This window comes from Rhinolophus sinicus, chromosome 14 (genome assembly GCF_057876585.1).
Source record: "Rhinolophus sinicus isolate RSI-liver-muscle chromosome 14, RSI-T2T, whole genome shotgun sequence".
Taxonomy (NCBI): domain Eukaryota; kingdom Metazoa; phylum Chordata; class Mammalia; order Chiroptera; family Rhinolophidae; genus Rhinolophus; species Rhinolophus sinicus.
The window spans coordinates 10111641-10129137 of record NC_142514.1 but is presented as its reverse complement, the minus strand read 5'-3'; the positions used below and the strand labels follow the sequence as shown (position 1 = coordinate 10129137).

Genomic DNA, 17497 nt, shown 5'->3' with positions numbered 1-17497 from the left:
GGCAGGTACCATGGAGTCCAGCAGAGTCAAGCCTGGCCTGCTGTCCTTCGGTCTGTGTCCAGCTCTTCCTCCTCACTGCTGGTCCTGCTGACCAACAGTGACCCCAGGACCCTCACCAGGCGCCCACTGGGCAATGGCTGCGTTTAAAATCACTCGCCTCCCCGTGGTCCCACTTTGGTGGCTGGACCTCCTGGCTTCTCAGGTGGACATGGTCTCTGGTCCATCAGACCCCCTTTCTCCTTCACCTCTGCCTTCCACCCCCATAACTGTGTCAGATCTAATTCTTACAATAAATCCCCTTTCCCACAGGTGATAGTGGCTCGGTTTCCCTGATTCGCCCTGAATGAGATTCTTGTCCACTCTCTCCAGCAGACCTTTCAGTCTAAAGCAGCAGTTCTCCAAAAGTGGTCCCTGACCCACAGCATCTGCATTGCTGGGAGCTTGTGAGAAACGCAAAAATTCTCGGGCTCCACCCCAGACCTACTGAATCAGAAGTTATTGAGGAGGGTCCACCAATCTGTTTTAACAAACCCTCTGGGCGTTTCTAACATGTGCTGAAGTTTAAGAACCACTCAAGTAGGCATTTAAAAAGCCTTCCTCCCTTTCTGTTTGGGATGATGAAAAAGTTCTAGAAAAAAAGAGATGCGATGGTTGTACATTATGAATGTGCTTAATGCCACTGAATAGCACATTTAAAAATGGTTAAAATAATTAGTTAGCCAGAAGCCACATACAAAAGGTCACACATTGTATGAGTCCCTTTATATAAAATATCCAGAAAGCAGATTAGTAGTTGCCAGGGGTGTGAAAAAAAGGGAGTGGGGAGTAACTGCTTAGTGGGCACGGGGTTTTCTGGGGGGTGATGAAAAAGTTTTGGAAGTAGACAGAGGTGGGGGTTGCACCACACTGTGCATGTGAAAACTGCCACGGAGTTGTTCACTTTTAAATGGTTAATTTTATGTTACGTGAATTTCTGAGGCCAGACATTATATCTATAACAATTAGCATTTATTGAGACATCGTGCTAAGGTGTCACAAGCATGGTGCCATTACATCCTCACTGCAATCCTACGAGGGTGGCATTATTATTCTCCCCATTTAATGGGTGTGGATATCCAGGCAGTGTGATTCCAGAATCCATACTTTTAACTAATATGCCATTATACCCAGAACACTGAGTACTTTCTTTGTGCAGCAGTCAGAACCCCTTGGTCTACAATTAAAAGCAGGTTCCCAGTCGCTCAGTTTTACCCTGCCCTGAAGGGAAGGGGCGGGGACAGAGGCTGGCTGACTCATGGGTCCCTAACCCCAGGCTTTCTGAGACAAAGCTCCAAGGGCTATCAGAAATGGGGTGGTTTGGATTTGGAGCTGGCTTAGCAGAATGGAAAGATTAAAAAAAAAAATCACGATAGGAACAGCACCTAAAAACTGACTGAGCATCTGTGTGCTAAGTACTTTTTACAGGTTGTTCATTAATTTTCACAAAATCTTAAAACTGTTCTCCCCATTTGGAGAAATTAAGCAATTGGTCATTAGGGCCAGTACTTGAACTTAAATCTGTTTACTTTAATACAAAGGGATACATATTTCTCCATAGAAAATTTAAAAATAGTAAATACTTGAATTTTTAAAATTCTTTGTACCTTTTTTAGAATTGAAAAATGGGCCAGCTCTGTAATCTGCCTTCTTATATGAATAGATTAAGACCATCTTTCTTTGTCTTTCAGTCTTCTCCATTATCACCATTTTGAATGACTATGTGGTATTCCCCCTCATGGATGTGTGATAGTCTTTATGTTGGACTTGTGGAAATAATTCCACAAGTAGACATTTCAACTAGAGAAAAACAGTTTAACCAGGGTGCTGAAATTTAGCAAAACTCCTCCCTACAACAAGCAGCAATGTGTCAATCAGCTTTGGAGGGATATTGGTGGCAGAAAGAACCAAGTGCCAGGCAGCAACATAGCTGGTGCACATTTATTTCAGGTGCAAACTTGTGGAGGGAAAGGCTTTCCTTTTCATATGCTGAAGATAAAGTCAAAATGTCTCTCAGATTTACCCATCTCACGCCTTAGAAAGAAGAGCTTGATTCCTTGGCAATGAGAAGCAAATGTTCTCCAGAATCCCAAGTTATCGCCGCACTTCCCAGTTCTGAGGTTACCTACCAGGTAAATCTGGTTAAAACTCAGCACTCTCATTTTTCACCATAGTGTAGTGGTTAAGAATACAGACTCTAGAACCAGACTGCCCGAGTTCAAATCCCAACTCTACCATGTACTACGCATGGTGTTATTATTATAGCTCACCAAGCGTTGGAAACCACAATGCTAAAGATGGAAGAAGCCTGGGTCCCTGAAAGACTATGTGGAGCAAAGACCCCACCTGCCCCACCCAACACATTAAACTATAATTGTGATGTACATATCTTAAGCCCTAGAGACGTGGGGGTTGTTTTACAGAGTAACCTGGGTTTCCTCAAGTCACAGAACTATTAAGAGTATCTATGAGTTAACATATGCAAAATGCTTAGGGCCTGGCACAATTGTTATGTGAACTTAAACCAATATTAGAAATAACTTGGAAGCTCAGACTCTCTCACAGCAGCCCAGGATCTGCCTCCTCCAGGGCCAGCCCAAGACAGGGGTGACAGAAAGGCCTGGATATTTCCCTCTCCCCAACTCCATCAAAGACATTGACCCCATGGAGAATACTTCCCCAAACATTTGTGACTTTCATCACTAACCAGATATGTCTCTGCCTCCCGCAAATTTCCCTAAATTCTTTTTGAGTATTTTCAGCCTGAAACCCTTTTGTAGGAAGCAAATTTGTCTCCATGAGAAGTTGCCAGCAACTGGGCAACTTCAGCCTGGGCAAGAGCATACGTGAGTTCTAAAGCTGCCGACGTACTTCCCCACACGGGATGAGTCAGTAGAAACACGCAGGGATGAAGAACTCCATTAACTCCGTCTTTGTTGGCTCAGCCAGGCACAGTTCCCCTTAGGCTGAGACAAAACTGTTCACTAAATGTCTCCATCAGCTTCCAACCGCAAAAATAAGGACCAGTGATCCGGAAATTTGGAACTTGTACCCCTGGGCTAATTACACATTTATCTGCCATTTATCTGTAAGAGGTTGTTTCTCTCATACCTATGAATCATGGTTCTTTTTTGCAGGGGTACACAGACCCCTTGGACCTTTGAGGATCTTATAAAAATTACTGACCTTCCACAGAAAAATCCAGAAATGGAAAGTTTGACACAACTTCAGGTGGTTACTGGGTCCTCAAAGTCAATCTGAAGACAGTGACGTGAGCTTAAAATGACCCAACATTTTCATAACGATCCTGACAACTGTAATTCTTTATTGCCTCGATTAGCAGGAGAATAACTAAAGGCAGCATTTAAAAGCATCATTGTATATGTGGAATCCAAAGAACAAAATAAACGAACAGACAAAACAGAAACAGACCCACAGATACTGAGAACAAACAGATGGTTGCCAGATGGGAGGGGGGTTGGGAGGCTGGTTGAGAAAAGCTAAGGGATTAAGAAGTACAAATTGACAGTTACAAAAGTCACAGGGGTGAAAAGTACAGTATGGGGAATATAGTCAATAATATTGTAAAAACTAAGCATAAAGTCAGATGGGTATTAGACTTATTGGGGGATCACTTCTTAAATTATATAAATGTCTAACCACTAATTAAAAAAAATGGTCACAGGGATATATAGTACAGCCTAGGGAATATAATCAATGATATTCTAATAATTATATATAGTGTCAGATGGGTAATATTAGGTTGGTGCAAAAGTAATTGTGGTTTAAAAGGTTAAAAATAATTGCAGGCCGGCCTGGTGGCTCAGGTGGTTGGAGCTCCGTGCTCCTAACGCGGAAGACTGCTGGTTCAATTCCCACATGGGCCAGTGGGCTCTCAACCACAAGGTTGCCGGTTCGACTCCTGCAAGGGATGGTGGGCTCTGCCCCCTGCAACTAACAATGGCAACTGGACCTGGAGCGGAAGGGCGCCCTCCACAACTAAGATTGAAAGGACAACAACTTGACTCGGAAAAAGTCCTGGAAGTACACACTGTTCCCCAATAAAATACTTTTCCCCTTCCCCAATAAAACCTTAAAAAAAGATAACAATAATTGCAAAAACCACAATTACTTTCGCACCAACCTAATAGACTCATTGGGATTAATCACTTTGTGAGGTATATAAATGTCTACTAATCACCATGTTGTTCTGTACACCTAAAACTAATAAAAAAAAAATCAGTCAAAAAAGAGAGACAGTTGATAAAAAAAAAATAATATACTTTAAAAAAAGCACCATCATCATCATCATGTCTGCATGAAAATTTCTGGAAGCATGGCTATCTCTGGGAAAATGCACTGAGGGGGGTAGTTTGTGGTGAGAGGAAGATTTACGTTTTTTTCATTGCGTATTCTTTTATACTGTTTTTTGCTATGTGTAAAGAAAAAGTTCCAATTAAGCTAATTTTCTAGTTAAAAAAAGAGAGTTAATAAAAAGTTACTTTAAGAACTATGTACAACACATTGTTAACTTCCATTCCTGTGACGTGGGGAAGGGGGAGTCACCAATGGGGAAAAGTTCCACTTACTACGGAGAGAGTTGAACACACGTCTTCTGGGAAAGGCAAAACATTACTCAAGGAGCGATGACAAACTGTTTCTGCTTGGTGTACAACATAGGGCATTAAAGTTCCAAATCTTAGGGGAGAGTGTTATTAACATCTCATTAGGTGCCTGCACAGCTGTGGTGTTGGGGGTAAGAAGTGGCCAAACCTTCTTATGGAAGTTTCGGGAGTGTACACTCAAGCAAATTGACTGAGCTAGGCTGAAGGTCACAAAGAGAGTAAATGATAGAACAACGCTGGGATGCTCAAAGGGCGAGGACACGTAGCAGAGGGTAAAGAGCCCCCCACCACATACCCCCTCCAAATTCAAAGAGGGAAGCTCTGCTTTTATTAGCTCCAATCACATGAAATCGCCCTTTCTGGGGGTCATCTGTAAAGGGCCTGTTACTTCCTGTGCTGCAGTGAGGATTACATGAGACCACCTGGGTAAAGCTCCTGACTCTGTGGAAGGCACACAGTAGGTGCTCAACAAGAAGCCACCCCTGCTGCCCTCCCCTCCCTGGATCATTAGCATGAAACGTTCTATGCTTGGCCATTTCCTATAAAGATAAACATAATTCTCCATATAAACCCAGTGGTTCCACTCCTAGGTATTTGCCTAAGAGGAATGAAAAACATACTCATCCTAAGACCTGATGTGAATGTTTACAACGGCTTTAGTCATCATCACCAAAAACTAGAAAAATGCTCCAACACCTTTCAACAGGTGAAGGGATAAACAGTGTGGGACATTCGTACCACAGAATAAATGCAATATAGAGGACTCTCCAATGCATTAAGCTTTGTAAAGGAAGCCAGACTCAAAAGGCTCCATACTATATGATTCCATTTACTTGACATCCTGGAAAAAAAATACATGGGCAGCAAACATCAGTGGTTGCTAAGGACCTGGGTGGGAGAGGGGTTGACTACAAATGGGCCAGCATGAGGGAATTTTGGGGGATGGTGAAACCGTTCTATATCCTGATTACGGTGGGGGTTATACAAATGTAGTGTTTGTCAAAACCCTAACTGTACATGAAAAACGGTGAATTTTACTGTTTGTAAATTCAAATATATATAGTGCTGGGAGGGTGGTGTCTTAGTCAGCTCAGGATGCTATAACAAAATACCATAGACTGGTGGCGGGGGATGGGGGGGTGGGCTTAGACAATAGACATTTATTTCTCATGGTTCTGGAGGCTGGAAGCTCAAGATCAAGGTGCCAGCAGATTTGGTGTCTGGTGAGAGCCAGGTGGCTGGCTTACAGAGGGCCGCCTTCTCACTGTGTCCTCACATGGCCTTTCCTTAGCGATCTCTCTCTCTCTTCCTCTTCTTTAAGGGCACAAATCCCATTGTGATAGTCTCGTTCTCAGGACCTCATCTAAACCTAAATACCTCCCAAAGATCCTGCCTCCTGCGTGCGACCATCACACTGAGGGTTAGGACTTCCACATATCAATTTGGGGGGAGCAGTGGGGGGGGGGAACACAAATTCTACCCATAACAGGTAGTTTTTACAGTTGTAGACGAGTGAGCTGCTGTGGGTGTGCCTTGCCCCCATCTCAGCTTCCTAAGCCTAGGAAAAGAGGCCCAGACGTTCCAAGTTAGAATCGTAAAAGAACCACCTGGAATACTGGCTAATATTTGCAAAGCCCTCTACAACTCACAAAGCAACTTACCTAGTAGTAACCCTTGAGGAATCTACAACAACCCGATGAGAATAAAAAAAAAAAAATTTTTTTAAATTTTCTCGTTACTATAAAAACACTGCTTGTTTATTAAACAAAAATGTATAAATCTAGGTTAACAGAAAAATTTTAAATCACCCAATTACCCTACCACCCATGAACTACTGATAATATCCATGATGCTGTTCAGACGTTTCTTGTGCACTTTGTAAAGAAACATACGTTTTGCTACAAACAGATCTTACTGCAATATGGTTTTGTGACCCAACTTACGTCATGCTAATATCATGTGTATCCCGACATGATGCAATGAGGACACTTATCTCTGCAGTATTCTTTCCTAAAACTCCAAACCCCATGATGTCTAATCATGAGAGGACAGCAGACAAACCCAAATTGGGGGACATTCTATAACTGGCTGGCCAGTACTCTTTAAAACTTTCAAGGTCACAAAACTCAAGGAAAGACTGAAAAACTGTCACAGCTCAGTAGAGTTGGAGACATGACACCTAAAGGCCATTATAGCACGTTGGATTGGATCCTGGAGCAGGAACACGGCAGTGGGAAAAATGGTGACATCCAGATAAAGTGTGTCGTTTAGTTAGTAGTAATCTGAATTTCTTAGTTTTCATATGTATACTATAGTTATCTAAGATGCTAACAGGGCCTCTGCTCTCCTTTTGCAACTTTTCTGTAAATGTAAAATTACTTCAAAATAAAATTTTTGTTTTTGTTTTTTGTTTTAAAGGTTGTGACTAGAATAGAGAAGAGTCTAGGCAGAAAAGCAGAAGGAATAGAAAAGGAAAAAAGGCCATCAAAGTTCATGGTGGATGGGTGGGGAGAGGAGGGAGGTGGAGGTGGGAAGTGGTTCCTGGTTCCAGATCACCAGGCGTTGGGTGAGGGAAGGGGTTGGGGCAGTAGGAATGGGTCTGGAAAGGTAAGCTGAGTCTGAACTCTAAAGAGTCCCATCTTCAGAGCTTGGAAAGCCAAGTCTCAGCCTAGACTGGATCCTGCAGGCCATGCGGAAGCGACAAAGATGTTAGCTCGGTGCATGATTTGGTTATCGGTTTGTTATGCTACTTGTGTGCTTACAGACTCCTCTACCTGCCCAGTAAGGCATAAGCTCTACAAGAGCAGGTCCTCTGTCTCTATGATGGATTGTTTCCCCTCAATACCCAGAACACCAGACCTATAGAGAGAACTCAGTGAATATTGTTTGAATGAAGGAGTCTCGTTTCCAAAATGACTTTTAAGAAGAAATTATATTTCTCCCACCCCTGCCCTTCACATCTAATAACAGCCTGTGTCAATTAAGCCATTTTACACCTCTGGGCCTTTGCACAGGCTGGTGCCCCTGCCAGGCAGTTGCACCTTCTTCTGTGCAGACCTGAGATTGCAGCCTAGACTTTACTCTTTCTGAAGACCCTTCCTCGACTCTCAGTTTGGGTTAAACCTCCTCCGTTGTGCTCCAGCGTTTTCCCATCACTGCCAGCTGTATTGTGATGGCCCCTTCACATCGGTCTTCCCAGGGACAATCCACTCCATCTAGGGCAGGAGCTGGCCCTTTCCAGTTCACTTCCAGCTCAGTGACTGGCACACAGTACGTATTAGCACATTGGTTTCAAGTGACAGTCTGTGGAGAGCCAAAGATGACTTTGCCTTTATAGTATACTTTGAATGTGTCACTGTTTGAAAACAATTACCCAGAGGCAACTCCAATCCATAATTGCTAGCTCAAAACTGCAGCTAATGAAGCCGTAATAGTTGGGGTCTGAAAGTGTGAGTGTTAGCAAAGCATGCCCACATCCTAAGCAACACAAATCGGGTCAGTGGCTGTGGGGAAAATACAGGACAAGAAAAAGGTGAGCAAATCCTCTGTCTTTCTCTCTCCAAAACCAGATGTAAAAAGAAAAAAGTGGCAAAGATATAAAATTCACCAGGAATTAGGACCACCTGGTTCTCCATCTTGAATAGAAGAAATCGCAGAACCTGCTGGAGATATCCAGAATTGTACATCACTTGAGACCACAATCTTAAAAAAAGAAAAGGCACTTGCCCACTGAGGTGAGTTCTCATCCTGGATCTGCCAGGATTTGCTGAGTGACCTTGGGCCCGTTGCCTCTTGGATATTTCCATTAGTGAAGCTCTGAGGATATTCAAAAGAAGAAGAAATGTCAAAATGGGCTTCCCAGCCTTGTGAGGTGTTTTAAATGCTGGCATTGAACACATGAATTTTTTTGTGCTCTGTGGCCATATAAGGTGGGCGGCTGGCATGAAGTTACAGGCTTTATGATAAATATTAATTCCTAGTGCACGTACCAGTGTATGCTGCAGGGGACTGAGGCTGCCCTGTGAGCGTGTGGTTCGGGCCAATAGCTCTGTCTGATACTGACTGCAGACCTCTTTTTGAGGACGTGTCAAAGGCCGACATTTGGAGACCCTCATCAACGTGAGGCCTGAGAGCCCACCTGCTCGCACAGGTCCTATCCTGTCTGTTTCCTGAGCCGAATTTCTTCTTCTGAGAGCTGAGGTGGCTAGCCTAGCAGCAGTTTCCAACTTGCTGTTTTGTTTTATTTTTAAAGTTGCAGAATCTTTTTAAAAGGATCTTTCACACCCCTGACATCTGGGACATTTGTAAGCAGGGCTTCCTTCCAGCTGGCCCTGCCTCCCACCACTCAGCCCTGTCCCGGCAAACCTGAGTAGCTTCTGGGACCCATCAAAGGACCCCCAAGTCCCCCAGGATCACAGAATTAAACACAAGTGTACCTAAGTAGTGCTGCTTAAGGATCCCACCACGCTGCGGGAAATATGTTTATCTGGTAACCCAGTGCATACCCCCACGTACACAGAACTGAGATGAAAGGTTTACTAAAGAATACTTCTCCCCACAGGAAATGCATTCTGTGTTCAAGGCTCCTTTCTTCTATTTCACTTTTTAAAAGCCAGCGGAAGACCACTTAACTGACTTAAAAGCCCGCCATTAAGTTGCTGCTCACAGTCTGCAAACATGAGCCTACGGAACCTCCAAGATGGCTTCTAGTATGGACAGTTTCCATAGCATTCACAAAGCTGGGATCCTGTTACGGGATAAGAGGTGCCAGCAGATACAGTCCCCAAGGTGGAGTGACAGACCTCACCACCTGAGTAGGTAACAGGTTTTCTGCACGTGTTTACCACTGAAAGACCTGTACTCCAAGAGGCAGGGTTTAGAGACAAGCAAGTCAAACATGTATATGTGTATGTGTGTGTGTGTGTGTGTGTGTGTGTGTGTGTGTGCGCGCGCATATATGTATATATATATTTTTTTCTCCCCCTAGGAACCTGCACTTAGCACCAATGCCTAATCTCAGGGAGATGTGGGGCAAGGGGTGATGACACCTGGCTGGGTTAAAACCAACACAGCAAAAACTCAGAATAAACGAAGCTTTCTCCCTCCCCCTGTATAATCTTTGGGTCCCACCCAGATAGCTGATCTTTTCCATTTCTAAGAGACTCACTGAGAAGCAATTTTGCTTTAGATTTTATAAACATAGTCCTTTTCCCAGAACCCACAGCGAAGCAGAGAAATGGCCTCCTAAGTCCCACGGTGATGAATAATTTGCACAGTGTTACAGGATTTGGGCCACGGGAGTGTTCTGAGGGAGCCAACACAGAAAGCTGGCCTCCTGAATACCTTTCAGCCATTCAGATGGGAGAAGCACGTGAGACCGGTACATTAGAGCCAGTGTACAAAACTGTCACACGGGCAAAATGCATAACTGATGAGGCACTGAAAGCCAGGATACAAAACAGAGCGAGCAAGCAAGCGAACAAAAAACCTGAATAAAACATCACAATATCAACAGTGGCTGCCAGCATATCGTGACGTTTTCCTTTCAAGTTTTCTGCAATGAACATGGACTTCTTTTATAATCTGGGGACGAAACAACTTTAAAAGCCTGTCCATCCAGAGGCAGAGGCACATTATAAAGTATGACTAAGGAGCAGCAAATAAGTTTAATCCCTCACTCACTCCTTGGCGTTAATGCCAGCTTGAATGGACAGAAACTGAAAATGTCAAGATACATAATCCTTGATGAGACCCCTTGTCTTCCAGGGGTCTCAGCGTTTATTCCTTTGGGGCATGTCACTGTGGATGCCCCCAAACACCTGGCAGTGTGGACTGTAGGGAGAAAGGGCTCCTGGAGGGGAGAGCGCTCTGGGTTTTTGTTTTCTTTTTCCAAGAATCAGCCTCAAAATCATTGAAGACAGAATCGGGAAACTTGCGTTCTAGTCCTGGCTCTGATCTCAGGCAAACCCCTTTCCTTCCCTCCCTTCCCTTCCCTTCCTTTGCTTTCCTTTCCCTTTTCTTCCCTTCCCTGGGCCTCGGTTTCCCCATTTATAAAATAAGCAGATTGGACTTCTTAATGGCTAACGTCCCTTCTGGCTCCATGTTCTAAGAGCTAAAGGGATAATCATTCAGGTTTAAGGGCTGCTACGCCTGATAAATCTAGGGCAAAAGAGAACAAGGAGACTTCCGGCTGCTCGGCCCAAGTAAACAATACTGGACAGGAGGCAAGGGCCAACCCAGCAGTCCTGAGATACAGGTTGGGGCTCAGGGGAGGGAGGAACAGAGAATCAGCCTGAGGCCAGAGAGAGAGGGAGAGCTCAGGGAGAGGGAGAGCTCAGTGGAGACCCTCCGAGAGCCACCTCTCGCCTGTGTCTTGGGGCTGCCTGGGAGGAAGCAGGGCACTCTGGCCTGAAGCAGAGAAAACCAAACAAGTGACCTGTTTCTTTGGGGAGCCAGAGCTCCCAGGAGGGGCAGCTGGTGCACCAAGGGCTCAATCCAGGAGAAGAGAGGGAAAAAACATTGCCAGGAGAAGCTGGGCCACCTGTCCAGCTGGGGAGGAGCAAGACTCTATGACGCAGCCGGCAAGACTGAGATATTGAGAACCACCAAACCTGGACTAAACTGGGCCTAAAACAAGACTCTAACCTGAATGTAGCCAGGCCTCTTGGGACAATGCAGACGACCCTAGAGGGGTCAGGAGGGCTGGGTGCCAGTCCTGGTTCTTTTGCTGACTTGCTGTGTGCCCTTGGGCAAGTGCCTGCCCCTCTCTGAGTTTCCTTTGTCAAAGAAGAGTGGGTCTCCTCCACCTGAGACATCCTAGGGTCCTCGTGTGGCAGGTGAAAGGCCATGTGCGGTCCACCTCCAAGCAAAGGGAGACTTATAACATGGAGAAGGAAAACTCTTATAGCTGTTGATTGCAAGGACTCCTCCAAGCTTCAGAGCAGACACAACAAAAGTGAAAGCAAAATCCAGTAGCCAGAGCAGACTCTTCACCATGTCCCCCATCAGAAGGCACTAAAGGAGAACTCTTCTCAGTCCTTCAAATTCCACCTTATTTGGGAGCAGGGAGAAGAGAAGCCCAGAGCCAAAGATCTCCTCCAGCCTGAGAGTTATGAGGGCTTTACTGCCAGCCCCGCGGAGGGAGGGAATGAACATTTACCAGAACTGTGACCCAGTAAAACAGGAGCCCCCACAAAGGAGCAGAGCAAATGTCAACAGGAGACAGGTTGCTGGCTCTGCCTCCTGTTCTGCCGTTACTCATATAGAGAAACTCCTGGACCTTGTGACTTCTGGAGCCAGAGAGCCTGAAAGCCACAGCTGGAGGGGCTGGGGCCCTGCCAAGGTCCCAGGCACTTGCCACCTCTGTCGGGTAGAAGACAGGCTGGTAGTTTGGACCTCACACCGAATCCACAAATCTCACCCTTGACCACTGGTTACATGTTAGGACCACATGTTAATCTCTGCCTCCTGTGTGGGGCTCTAACCCAGCCCCCTTTTTCATTCCCACCGCCCCCAACTCCCAGGCCAGTCTTCTCTCTCCTATCAGACTTCTCCAAACTTCTGTTCAACATCCACCCAGCCAGAATTATCTATCTAACATATCCCTAGGATCAAATGACTCCCCTACTTAAAGAACCTGAATGGAATTTTTCTTTTCTTCCTTTCTTTCTTCCTTCCTTCCTACTTTCCTTCCTTCCTTTTTTGTTTGATGCATACAGAGCACCTAGAACAGTGCCTGGTATACAGAAGGCACTCAACTAGTATCTGTGGAATGGTTCCAAGATATCTACAAGATCCAGTCTTACCCGCAGTGACCTGGCACTGCCTACCCAGTCCAGCTGATTCCATACCCTCCACTACCTGTACCCTTCTCATCCGTTACTACCTGAGTACCCCTGCCCAGCATATTCTACGCCCTTCATATTTCCATGCTTTTGCTTATGCTGTTCCATATGCCCAGGCACCCTTCCTCCCCATTCATCTGAGGGACTCCAATTCACTGTTTAATATCTAACATTCCTTTCTTAGCAGGGCCTCTTGGCATGCCTCAGCCTGAGTTATTTTTCTTCTGTTCTCCCCTAAGCTCTCTAACAGAACTTCCTAGAGTACTTGCTATGTGCTAAGCATGAAGGTCCCACCTCACCCTAGGAGGTTACCATTCCCATTTTACAGATGAGGAACCCAAGGCTCAGATAGGCAAAGTGACTGACCACCATGAGTCTGACCAGCCAGTGGTGGGGCCTGACTATATTGTCACCTTTCTGCAACACTGTCACTTACTACTCATTAGGCTAGGAGCTCTCTGAGGCTCCCTGGGGCAGGCCTGGCCCTGCAACATGCCTGATGCCGCAAAGGTCCTAATCGTGGAATCATTGTCAGCTCAGGAAGTCATGAGGAACAGATGCACAGCCAGCCTCCTCCCCTTCCTTACTCTTCTGCCTTTTCTCCCACTCTGGGTGGTACCTTTGGCAAGCTGGGGAAGGCGGTATTTGGATGAAAAGGGGCTCCTTCCTAATTCCATTTTGCCCTATCCCCTTAGGTCGAGATCCTGTGCGACAAGTCTCCAAAGTGTGAAGGCCCTTCACAGGTCCCAGAGCCTGCCTTCCACTAGAGAAGCTTCCGCAAAGGGAAACCCAGACGCCCGCCTAGAGGGCAATACTTCTCCTGCGGCCCTCTATGGCCGGCTCCGCCTCCGGCTCCGCCCACTCAGCGATGGCCCCGCCCACCTATGCTGGGGGTGCGCCTGGGTTCCCAGCGCTGGGACCACCCGCGCTGCTAGGAAAGACCTAACCCAGGTCACACAGGCTCATCCGAGCGCTGCACAGGTGTCCCATAGCTGCTACTGGGGCAGGGCTGGGGAAAACGTAGGGACGTCCAGGTTTCCTGTTCCTCCATCCGTTGGAAAGATTTCTTTCTGAAAGTGACCATCCCTCTTAATCAGATTGGCGCTCCTGGGCCACATGCCTTCCTTCAGGACGCAGATTATAGATCTGATTTGGATTCCGAGTACTTGCTATGTGCTAGGCATGAGTGCCCCACCTCACCCCAGTTTGTTATCGTTCGCATTTTACAGTGAAGAAAATGAGTTTCATCCCCCTTTGCTCACGCCCAATTCTTCACCCTTTGGCTTGTAGCACGTAATATACACATACACACACACGAATCTAAATCGCTAAAAGCCTCAATTTCCAGAAAGGAGTAAGGGATGGGGGAGAGGAGATCTTGCAGGCAGCTCCGGGGTGGTTTCCGGGGACCTACTGGGAAATTCTGCTCCAAGCACCGGTGGAAGGTGCCTCTTTGTCGAGGCCAAAGGTTCGAAACCCTCCCGGCGGATGGCACCTGTCCCCGCCAATAGGGGGCCCCGGAGACCCGCTGCCTTTCCCCGGCCGAGACCAGCTGGCCCCAGCGTCATGCCCGGGAGGCGGGGGTGTCCCGCACTGGCGGGGAGCTGCTCCAGTGGGTGAGGTACATAGTACTCCCGGCGGCAGGAAGCTCTCAGACGGACAGACAGACAGTCCGAGACAGCTCTTGACTCCCTCCCTGGCCCGGCCGGGAAGGAACAATCGCTCCCCCCGGCGCGGCGGGGCGGAAGGCGCGGCGGCGCAGACTCACCCGGGCGGTGCGGGTCCAGCTCGGTCTCGTTCCGGCGGCCAGGGGCTGGGGACTCCACGACCCCGCCCCCCCAGGCTGCCTCCTCCGGGGGGCTGGGATCCCGGGGCTGGGAGCTCCGGGGAGTCTCGGTCGAGGGAAGCGGTGGCGGAGAGGGCGCACTGCCCGTTCGGGGACCAGGATGGGAACGCAGGAAGCGAGGCCTCTGAGCGCCGGCGTGCTGGCTGGTGGGTCGGCGAGAGGCAGAGGGCGGTGCCCGCCGGGAGCCGCCTCCGGCCGGGAGAGGCGCCGCCCACCAGTCGACCCTCCTTCCAGGCCCTCCGAGCCACCCCGAAGCCCGGGGCTCAGGACCCGAGCTGCGGAGGGCGGGCACCCACTCCCTCGCGTCCGCTAGTGAGCGCAGGGGTTGGGTGGGGGCGGGGGAGAGGGCGCTGGGCCCAAGTTCACCCCCCACCCCAGCCACAGCGAGTTGACACCTCACCGCCAGGGTCCGCGGAATTAGGTGTGAGGTGGGGCAGTCTTGGGCGGAGAGTCCAGATATTTGTGAGTTAAGTAGAACTGGAGACCCCCCCTCTCTCCACGCTAGGCGCAAGTGCAGAGGCAAGGCACCGCGGGCCCGCCGGCCCCGCCCTCACCTGGCCGAGCGCTCACCTGGCCGACTGGTGCACCAGCCTCTCCCCTCTCTTCCTGGGGAGGCAGCCGGCCCCCTCCACCCTCGTGCGGGTTCGGGGTGCTGGGGCCCGCCTGCACCGCTCAGGGCGAGTGCTCTGAGAGGTTGACTGGGCGGAGGTTTGGGAAGCGAGATTTTAAAAAGCGAGTCCGCTCATGCCCTTGGCTTAGCTCCCTACCCCCGCCCGGGTGCCCATTGCGTCGCACGCCTGGGCCTCCGCCGGGGTGGAGCCCATTTCGGGTGCTCGAGTACGAGATGGGGGCGTCCAGGCCCCGGAGTCTCCCCTGTTGGGGTCCATTCCCAGCTTTGCGGAGAACTTTTTCAAGGAAGCACCGGTTGCTGTTCTCTCGCCGAACGGGGCGACCGGCAGGTGGCCCGCCTCTGCCCAGAGCCCCCGCCCTTCTGAAAGAAGCCTGGTTGAGGGGGTGAGAGTGGGGGTGTGAACCTGAGCTTGGCGAGGGCGCCTCTTACCTGTGGCTCTGCCTCTGGCCCCTACTTGAACGTTTGCCCTGAAACCGTGCAGATCTGGCGTCCAAACTGAATGGGTTGGACAAAGAACCGAAAACCTAGATTCTAAACAGAGTGAGAAGGTAGTTCGCCTCCTCTTTCAATCTTAGACTGTTTGAATTCCAAGAGCGGTCAACCCGGGGCCCCCTTCTCGGGTGAGTGTCCAGTTCTTTGAAGTTCAAACCCCGAGAAGAGCCAATAGGAAACTGGACGAGTGTCATAGAATTGAGCTGAGGACAAAAGGCGCCTCCTACTGGGAATCTGCCATGTCCAGGACAGAAATTAGACTCCCTGGTGGAATTGCAATCAAGTTCACTTCCAAACTGCTAAATACATGGGTACACATAGTCTCCACGTGTGTGTACCTACAGAGTTGTCTCCCGTGGATATTTTCCCCCATTGTTGCTTCTTAACTTGCACAGTAACAGTTCAATAGGATCCTGGTGTCCACAAAAAGGTCAAATTTGGGGCTGTCTTGTGATTTGGGGGTGGGGACGGCATTTGGGGAAACAGTAATGAGTCTCCATGAGTATAATAATAACTGCTACTCCATGCATCCTTACTATGGACCAATCACTGGCTTGCTACCCACTTCCCTTGCACTATCTCGTTTAATCCTCATAAAACCCCCTGAGATGGTTATTGCTTACACCCACTTGACAGAAGAGAAAGCTGAGGCTTAAGGAGGTGAAGCAATTTGCTCAAGGTCACACAGCTGGGAAGTATCAAGAGTTAGACCCCAGTTGGTCCTTTCAAGAGCCCGTGCTCTCCCTGATCTAGAATAATTCCTTGTCAGTCTGTACAAGCTTTCTACTCTGAGAAAAGGACCCTTAATTCCCCTGCTTGCCATTCAGGAAGAGATGTCACTTTAGTCCCACTCTCTGCACAGTGATGTAATTCTTTATAAGTCTAACTCCTGTTCTCCTTGATGACAGGGACCACTGTGCCCTCTCCACTTTGTCTGGCCCCCTGCAGGTGCTTAATGAACATTTGTTGGCTGAATGAAAGCCCCAAACAATAACCTTTTAGCAAATGGGGAGAGCACCTTGGGTAGGCAGTACTTGAGAAAACATGCTCTCATTTGAGATCCGTGTATATACATCACAAAATTTAGACAATGACTTTGGGGATCTTCCAGGCTCCAAAGGAGTGATGGGAAACAGTCACGTGGCTTTCAGATATGACTAGAATCTGGTTTTCGTTTCACTCTGCAAGACCAGCTGTGGAGAGGCCTGGACTGGGGGTGAACACTTGACAGCTGCTCAAGCTTCTACCTGCAGGCAAAGAGCCTCAGTAATTTTCCATGCCAGGATCCAACTACAGATTCGCCCTGCTTTGCTGTAAACCCAACTGGACTGTCCCCGTCTATCGCAGAAAATCATCTTCCGTGTGTTCCTTTTAGGCTGGCTTATCCTGGCTAATCTGGGGAGAGGCTGGAGAAATTCTCAGCCAAAACTGAGCCACAGACAACATTGAGAAGCTAGCGAAGGAATCATGTTTCTCCTTGTCATCCTCTCGTCAGTGCCCTCTCCTTCTACATGGGTACTTTCTCTGACTCTTCCCAGGTTCTCTATGTCCCATTAAGGAGACTGACTTAATTTAACTGCCAACTTATCCCACTAAGTGTTAGCCGACAGGGGCCTGAGATATAATCTTGAGAAATGAGCCAAAGAAATAAATCTTGAATGGTGGAATTTCTGTTACCCATTACCACAATAGGCAGTGAGGAAAATGACAGTTATGATTGACTAAGCCCCATGTTTCCTGTGCTCTGCATGCGTTGTGTTATTCGATCCTCACAACAGCCTTAGAAGGAATATTCTATTATTCCGGTTTTTCAGGTGAGGTGAACTAAAACTCAGAGAAGTTATGTACCTGCATCTTCTAGCAAGTTGCAGAGCCAGGATTTGAACCGAGATAAAGCCTTGCCCTTAATCACTGTACTGAAGACCCCATGTACTAGATAGAAAAATGGCTGCCCGTGGATGTTCACATCCTAAACCCCAGAACATGCACATGTGTTACCTTCCATGGCAAAAGAGACTTTGCA

The 17497-nt window shown here is 47.9% G+C and overlaps 1 protein-coding gene across 3 annotated transcripts in view; it reads right to left on the bottom strand.

The window, feature by feature from the left end:
• The window catches only part of TMEM51 (transmembrane protein 51), a 49904-nt gene extending 34371 nt beyond the window's left edge, over positions 1 to 15533 (bottom strand). The window contains exons 1-2 of one of the 3 annotated variants that reach the window (XM_088790138.1): positions 14274 to 14893; positions 8388 to 8477 (exon numbers count right to left, since the gene is read on the bottom strand). The gene's annotated coding sequence lies outside the window, so the exon portion shown is untranslated. Of the gene's footprint in view, positions 1 to 8387; positions 8478 to 14273; positions 14896 to 15411 lie in introns of those variants that run through there. The other 2 variants (XM_088790139.1, XM_088790140.1) reach the window with 2 other exon arrangements.
• Between the last annotated feature and the right edge of the window lie 1964 nt (positions 15534 to 17497).